General features: G+C 33.5%; 1 long non-coding RNA gene across 1 annotated transcript; it reads left to right on the top strand.

Annotated features, from left to right (window-relative positions):
• The first annotated feature begins 2,799 nt into the window (after positions 1-2,799).
• Positions 2,800-8,967, top strand: LOC134652137 (uncharacterized). The gene is made up of 2 exons (XR_010097161.1): positions 2,800-3,039; positions 8,625-8,967. It is a non-coding gene; the product is annotated as an uncharacterized LOC134652137 (long non-coding RNA).
• The last annotated feature ends 230 nt before the right edge of the window (positions 8,968-9,197 follow it).

Below are 9,197 nucleotides of genomic sequence, written 5' to 3'. Positions count from 1 at the left end.
AATAATTGAATAAATATTAAAAACTAATTGATATTATTCGTTTTAATTATTATATTATTAAGTTTGTTTGAATAAAATATTTTATTTCAATAATACGAAAAGTTATTATATTTAAGTACCACTAAAAAAAGGTCCTACTTACAAAAACTCACTTGCACGGGCCGGGGTTCGAACCCGTGACCTCCGGTTTGAAAGTCTCACGCCACTACAATTTCACATAAGTAATTTACAATGACATGATACCGTAGAAAAAGTGAATATTACAATGTACTGTGTTACTATCATTTTATAGTTTATTTTGGCTTGACAAGGAGGAATGAGAAAAACGTGCAGAGCGAGAGGATTAAATCTCTCTGTCCCTTTCTTAAAGTAGCCAATCCTAATTATGACATCTGTTTTGATATTAATTCTTTGAACATCATTTGTCGATGTTCTTTTTTATATAATCGAGAAAGATTTTTATTTAAAAAATGTGTTGAATTTATATGTTTTATTTATGTTTTTTGGCATAAATTTCATTACTTTTGACAAATTTTGATTGTGATGACAAACGATTTGATGTGATGTGTGAAACGAACCATGTGATCAACGATTTATCTAATAAAACTTCATTTAGTCGAAAAAAATAGTTGTCTACTACCGGGTGGAAAAAAATTATGGGCCCTGGAGGGAAAGTGCCTTAAAACCTTAAGTTTGCTATTTTACTTAAATGAAACATTATTGTTTTTTAAAGAAACAACTGCATTCAAAGATTTTTGAAGTGAAAACTTCTTTAGCGGCGCTAGGCACTTTTTGAGGTGGGGAAAAAATGATAAACTCGAGACAGCGTAAGGCGATCATGTGACCGTAAGGTTTAGATGGCCAATCATTTAGATGGCATTTAAATCAATAAAGAAAACTCAATGACATTACATGAAAAAGGTTATAATCTTGTACGGGCTGAAATACGAGGATCTCACAGTATTATAACTTTATATCACTCAAATATAATTCAATAAAGCTACATCTTGATGAAATCGCTAATAAAAGTGAACTCTAGTACTGGTGAATAAAACTCAAAATATCATGACCAAATATATTTAGATGCGAGGTCTGCAAGGTAACTACAATTTCTATTCGAATTTTAAACAATTAACGCTATAAATTTGAATTTCTAATTTTAAACAAGCTCACTGACCAGCAATTTCGGAACCAAAAGTTTTCAATAGAAAGGAGGATGGGTCAATTATACATAGTGCTGCAGACATTTTGGACTAGTCATTGAGTTTTCACTTCTGTCGGCACTCCCGGAATGCAACACGTTGTTTTTTTTTAAATTCGCTTAGTCGCGCCCGGGAATCGAACCTACTTTTTCCACACTGTATAAAAGAACACAAATGCTTTTCTTCTGGTAACTTAAATGTTCTATCTATCTTGGTGATATGTCAATGCAATCAAATAATCTGAAAAAATAATAATAACCCAATTTATGAATTCCGTTCCTTCAGAAAAATGCGAAATGTACGTACAATTTTTAGGGATATCGTACTTTTCCCAGAGACAAATTTAGTTGGCTAAGAGACATTTTCACTGATTTGGGGTCTGGGCTCTAAAAATCTAACATAATATGATAAGGACTTAATCGTTTTAACCTCAAGAGTGAGTTTTCCTAAAGCTTTTTCTAAAAATTATGTCTTTATTAACGTTAGGAGTGCACTGCAGCATGTCAAATGTATGCCAAATTGTCAAGGGAGAGAACAATAAATTAAGTTTCAATTCCACTTCCACTCATCAGCAAAGTGATATAAGTATATCAGCAGTTTAAAGTTATTTTAGATTACAAAATTAGCGCATCAAAAAAATCAAAGTGCATAGAAAAAAAGTCTCCTGAGTCATAATAAAATTGATGTCTCTTGGGTCACCAGAAAAGTCACCAGGGAGAACGATGACCCAAATCACATTTAAAAGAAAATGTAAATTTTGTGTACTACCTACGAACATTTTTCAAAAAACTATGTTTTTATAACATATTAGACCCAGGATAGATCTAATACCTCTTTTCGTACCCCGGATAAAATGGTCGGCGACTAAAAAAGTAACTGAAACGTTACGTTATTAGGTTCACGATGCCGCGTTGTACCCTTGCCTTCGTTGCGATATGTTTGGTAAGTCAGGAAACTTAAAAAATGAGCCATGATTTTGGGACATATTAACAAATATTTTTTTGAATATATATTAATTTTAGCTGACTTTAATAATTTACCAGTTAAATTAGACGTAAATACCTTTTTAGTTAATCGTTAATATGATATATTAGTAGCAGTAAAACACTTTATTGTACAAAAAGACACATAAAACATGAAAAAACACACGTCCTTCGTATATGGTACAATATATTTTTCACACTTATAAGTAAAAACCAAAACCGATACGCGATTGGGATACGCTCTTTTTGTATGGGATACAAAAAAAAATCTCCAGGGTCACCAAGAAAAATCGACATATTAAAATAATTCAGTTCGTTTTTAAGTTCTAGTCAGATTGACTTTTTGGTTATTTGAGATAAATTACAATAACGCTTAGATTTGAAAAACATGATTTTCTATTTTACTATTTCTATTAATACGGCGAATTTGAACTTTTGTTTGTTGTCGTTGTAAAATGTATTAAAAAATAATGTAGGCACCCTTGACAATTGAAATTCAAAATTATCCAGAAAAAGCGGCCAAGTGCGAGTCGGACTCGTCCATGAAGGGTTCCGTATTTAGGGGATTTATGACGTATTAAAAAAAAACTACTTGATACTAGATCTTGTTCAAACTAATTTTCGGTGGAAGTTTGCATGGTAATGTACATCATATATTTTTTTTAGTTTTATCATTCTCTTATTTTAGAAGTTACAGGGGGGGGGGGGGGACACACATTTTACCACTTTGGAAGTGTCTCTCGCGCAAACTATTCAGTTTAGAAAAAAATGATGTTAGAAACCTCAATATCATTTTTGAAGACCTATCTATAGATACCCCACACGTATGGGTTTGATGAAAAAAAATTTTTTGAGTTCTAAGTATGGGGAACCCCCAAAAAAATTTTTTTTTTCTATTTTTGTGTGAAAATCTTAATGCGGTTCACAGAATACATCTACTTACCAAGTTTCAACAGTATAGTTCTTATAGTTTCGGAAAAAAGTGGCTGTGACATACGGACGGACAGACGGACAGACGGACAGACAGACAGACAGACATGACGAATCTATAAGGGTTCCGTTTTTTTGCCATTTGGCTACGGAACCCTAAAAATGAGTGTTTCAAAAAGGCACCCTGTATTCCTTACATACCTAAATAATCTCTTATTCAATAAAACATATAATTACTAAACACTGTGATTTATTTCAAATAAATGCAAATCGATCGGATAAAAGATATTAATACCTACCTATACAACAATGAGTACGAGTACAGTCAGCTGCAATAATATGTTACACACCGAAGGCCGTTTTGCGGTAGATCATGTTAGATCTTATTTGTAGAGCCATAAGAGCGTGTCACATATTTTTGCGGCCGTCGAAGAGTAACATATTATTGCAGGTGACTGTACCTATGAAAAATTCGAGGGTTAAAAAGCATTTCAACCAAAGCATTTATAATAATAACGACTATGGACGCCTGCAACCCCAGGGGTATTGTAACCCCATAACAATAAGGTTGAAATTTGCATTTAGTGACCGCAAAGTCAGGTGAGCGTAATCAAGTAAATCTGTTTTCATCATATTTTATCAAAAATAATCTCTTTTCTGTTCTTGTGCTATTTTCTTATTATCAATACTCTTAACTTATATGCTATATACGCTGCTGCTTCTATGCTGTTAACATCTTCCAAAACAACAATAAATATTCAGGTTTATGAATTAATTATTTTATTGTTTGCTATTATGAACAAGTAACAACGCCATCTGTTTAAATTTTTTCCGAATTTAAGTTTCTGGCCGACTGCAGCGACCGCGTATAATGGTAGTTACCTTTTGTAACGTTAGATGGTGCTAAAAGGTCACACAAACTTCACGTGCGGCGCGAAGCGTTTCCATGTGTGCGTGTTAGCGGGGAGGGAAGAACTAGCGGGCGTGGTTTACGAAGCGCCAGACGCGGCTGCAGTAGGCCCTTAAATTACAATTCCAACTCATTTTCGTCTGATAAGTGATAAGTAAACAAACATCTCCCGCTCTGAAATGCAATTCGAAGAAAAGTATTTTGTCCCATATACTTCAATTGGATCTAGTTAATTCTAATCGACAATATCTGTCAAACAAAAGCAAAACGCTTCTAATCAAAGACACAATTAACTTCCTGGAAAGCGATATAAATAAACTATCCGGACTCCTCACAAGAAAATTAATCATGTCGTTCATCATGTCCTTGTTATACGCAAACGATATTTCAAGTTTAGAATTTCATTCACGAATCAGGTGCCCTCTTTTCCCGTAGTATTGACTCAGCTTTAAAATTAAACTAGTCGAAGACAAACGCTTGATAAATATTTCATTGGATGTATTATCCAGGGATGGCAAACCTTCATAGGTAAATATATTGTATTAAAAATAAAGTGGCAATTTGGGGTCGCGTTGTGCCGTATAATAATGTTGGCTTAATGATTAATGTATTTAGTAAAAAAAAATGTGTCTACATTATTTTACCATGTGCCATTGGTTCGCCCTCCCTGTATTATACCTACCTAGTTAATTAAACAACTGGAGGGAAAGCAGGTGCTACTGAAGGTAAGATTGCACTGCACTTTAGAATTGCGAACTGTGGAGCGTTAAATAATTATAAAGCGTCTTTGAAGGAGTTATTAAGACAGTATTAATTTTAAACTATTTAATTTAAAAATAAACGACTAGGTACTTCCATTATTTATTTCATACAAGCATTTTTCTGTGTTTTCTTGGTATTTAGGTTCATTACTTTTGACAAAATCGTATAACAACTAGTCATTGTATCGAGCATTCTATTTCTAATCTGATTTCATTCAATGTTTTTAGATTGAATTACGCAGTAGTTGGACATATATTTTTAACATTGTATACTGCATCATAGATAATAAGTAAAACCTACACTACAACACAATACATTAGTACTAAGTGTAAGTAGTGTACAGTATGGACCATAATATTATCATTCATGGGCCAGAATCTATATTATACAAGTTTCAAAGTGAAGACGTGTTTAACAATGTCTGTAAGTATTGCATTACAGGTTCAAAATTTATTTGACTATTTTACATGACCATTATTGGGTCCAAGATGACCATTTCTATTGTTATTTATATGTGTTTTGCAATCATTCATAATATTGGTGTTTGTTATGTTAAACAAAGTATGTACTTAGGTACATAAAAATGCAATATAAGTATAAGAAATTATAGTCAATACTATAAGTATTTATATTCACGAATTTTATGATATTTTCACAAACTACCTATTCAGAACGCTTGATTCATTCCTGTTTTGCATTTTTTTTCTATCCCTAGTTAGTACCTTTTTGGTTTTTATCAAAGTAATTGAAACCATTAAACAGTATTTTCACCCAAATACACCTGCCGCACTAATCAAATTTACTGTATGTGCATTAAAAAGTCATTCAAATATATATTTTACTGCAAGGGAACTAGGTATACAATCATATGCGTTTTAAAACACACATAATGTTTTTTAAGCGCGTAGCGTCTCTATTAAGGGTCACATCTCGAAGCGATCGATCAAATTCACAACGCTTTCACCATCACGCTCTGACCAGTGATAAATTAACTTAATAGACGCTATAAGGGCCTTAAGATCATTGGGGACATGTGCTGCGTGGGAGTAGATTGAATTAACTCCTCTTATGGTGATTCTGAGCTGTTATTAACAAAGCTACAGAGCACAGACAAGACATCATCTATACTAAGCATAGTAGCGCTATCTGCCACAAATATTACGGTAGTTTTACTCCATTCTCGAGTCAAAGTGTCTTTGTGTGACGTCCGTGTCTTTGAACGGACCAATCACGGCACGGGACTCGCTCACCTCGTCCCCGTATTTTTGGCAGCATCGGTCTCATGAAATAATTGCTCTAAACTCCGTCTAGAGGATTCCTAGTCTATGCTACAGAGTAACAAGTATAAGGGCGAGTTTCACGAACCGCAATGTCAAACAGCTGTGAACTATGAAATTTCCCATACAATTAAATTTAGCGAACCTTTTATAAGGTTGACAGGCGGTTTGCTGTAACCGACCCTCATAGTATCTACCGGGAATTCCCATTCCCATTCTCGCATTCCATTCCCATTCCCATTCCCGGTTCTCGCCATACAAACTCAGTACCGGGAGCAATCCCTATTGTGAATAGATGAGGTAATGTTTATAAGAACTGTTAAATCCGTTGATGTCACCATTAAGAGTAGTTTATAGACAGCTTGTTTAAGTTATTTGTGTTGAATGTATGTAGAGTCGGACCAAGAAAAGTCTGCAGCGGATTTGATAGCCCACGCAGTGCAAGTGTCATTTATGCGTCATAATTTCATAGAAGTTTGACGTTTAAAATAACACGTGCACTGCGTGGGCTATCAAATCCGCTGCAGACTTTACATGGACTGACTCTATTCTTACTTCTACCAAGTTTTACTTATTTTTTACCCTAAGTAAAACATTATGTGGAAGTCATCTTGTAATCTTATCTGTATGTTTATCCTTCACAAGAAGGAAACTATCTTATATTCAGAGTTTCTGTGGTTAAGTAAAATGGCGATTTCCTCAGATTTGATATCGGCAGACTAAACACCAGGCTTAGTATTTTTTTATGAAATAAGGTATATAGGGTAAACCCTCCAGTGAATGAACACCCCCAGTGAATGAACAAAATCACGTTTTTTGTCTAAAATAATAAATATAGCAATTTCTATCACTTGTCGTATTTTTTTTCTTATTAACAACTCTATTTACTATGCAATGGCAACCCGTAATAAATTTATTTTCGACCAGTTGGGATTTGACTGACGATTGAAGTTTACGTGTTTCTGGATTTGAAGTTTTGTATGGAAAAATTAGAACCCAGATAAGAACAGTGTACGTTTGGAGCAACATATGAAGTGCTTATTTAATCTTTATCTGTACAAAGTTTAGTTATTTGGTTAGATTCTATAAATGTACACTTTGTCACTGTATTATGCAATTAAGTCTTTATTTTTTACAGTTCCATTGCTGGCTTATCAAATGTTCTGAAACCAGTAAATGAACAGTGTGTTCATTTACTGGTGTCGTGTAGATTTCATTTTTTCTCCAAATGTATATGTAAAGGAATATTGGAACAAACCAAATTTCTATAGTCCATTTACTAGATTTGTTATGCCTATGTATGAACAATACAAAATTTGGCTTTTCGTTCGGTTCATTTATTGGATTTCTATTTATTCTACGTATGAACAGTGTAACCACGAACAATGCAATGACAAGTTTATTATTTTAAGAAATATTTGCTGAGTATGACCTTTTCTCATCAAAATATGCACGTTGTTACTTGTTTTAAAGATTGATTTTATTTTTTCCTATCAATATGTAACGGGTTTCTGTGTTATTGGTGAATAACCATCATTTTATTACATTCTAATCTATTTCAAATCAATATGGAGGGATAAAAACATATAAACGCTATCGCTGTACCGACTAAAATAGAGCTGGAAGCGGTGTTTTTGTTAATAATGATTTCTATATGCTAATTAAAAAGATCTAAATAATTTTCATTCACTGGGTTTTTCGGTGTTCATTCACTAGTTTTTATGTTTATTCATTAGGTTTTTGGGTAGTTTTTGATAAATTCCGCTATAACTCAAAAACTGTGAAAGTAATTATCGCAGAAATTACTTTCTTATTTATTAAATGAGGATTGATTAAATTGCAGTTAATTATTTCAATTATTAATGAATGCTGAGCAATGATTTTTCAAACTTGGATAATTGATTCATTGGTCATCATAATTCATTCACTGGTGGTCTTACCCTAGTAAGTAAATGGGCTTTCATAACGGCGCATATGATCAGCTTCGCTAATATAATTATGCTATGCTCTTACGTGAGTAATTTTAACAAACAGTTAGAGTAACACTAGCGAATAAGGGATGCAAACTATTTAGTCGCCAAAATGTAGGGGTATCAATGACTAATGTGCATTACTAAGTAAATACTGCATTAGTATTAGCACTAAGCAAATGGAAATATATTGCCTGGGCTTACATACATTTAAAATGAGGCTATACGTTTACAATTAACATAAATCGTCTACTTTATCTGTGTTTACGGACCTACTAGTGAATAGGTAGATATGAGCATATATAGAAAGTGAAAGAGTGGTAAAGTCGCCATCAGATATATCGGAGCGCCCAAGGTGCTCACAAATATCTGAACACGCCTCTATAATAGAGGCAGGATCAATGACAATAATTGTCAAGGCGTTAGAGTCTCTGTTCAGATATTTTTGAACACCTAGGCCGCTCCGATATATCTGATGGCGATTGTACCTACCGAATATTTTAAAAGTGTCATTCAATGCTTTGTTAAAGACAATGATAAAAAGCGGCCAAGTGCGAGTCGGACTCGCCCATGAAGGGTTCCGTATTTAGGGGATTTATGACGTATTAAAAAAAACTACTTACTAGATCTCGTTCAAACCAATTTTCGGTGGAAGTTTGCATGGTAATATACATCATATATTTTTTTAGTCTTATCATTCTCTTATTTTAGAAGTTGCAGGGGGGGGACACATTTTACCACTTTGGAAGTGTCTCTCGCGCAATCTATTCAGTTTAGAAAAAAATGATATTAGAAACCTCAATATCATTTTTGAAGATCTATCCATAGATACCCCACACGTATGGGTTTGATGAAAAAAGAATTATTGAGTTTGGGTTCTAAGTAAGGGGAACCCCCAAAATTTATTGTTTTTTTTTTTTCTTAAATAGTTTTCTTTTTAATATTCCTAATTTTCCGCTTCTATGTTTGTTGGTGGTACCCAAATTTTTATCCACGGGAATTCAGCTTTAAATTTAAATAATAATATTATAAAATGGCATGGCATGGTTATATATCGGAGCAGGTTAGCAAGTAACGTGGCAGTTTGCAATTTCTTTCATAGAATAATAAATAGGCTTATAACACCTTTACCCACGCCATGTATTTAGGTCAATACTCATAAG

The sequence above is a fragment of the Cydia amplana genome, chromosome 11 (assembly GCF_948474715.1).
Source record: "Cydia amplana chromosome 11, ilCydAmpl1.1, whole genome shotgun sequence".
Classification (NCBI taxonomy): domain Eukaryota; kingdom Metazoa; phylum Arthropoda; class Insecta; order Lepidoptera; family Tortricidae; genus Cydia; species Cydia amplana.
The sequence above is the reverse complement of the archived record's forward strand: the minus strand, read 5'-3'. Positions and strand labels throughout refer to the sequence as shown.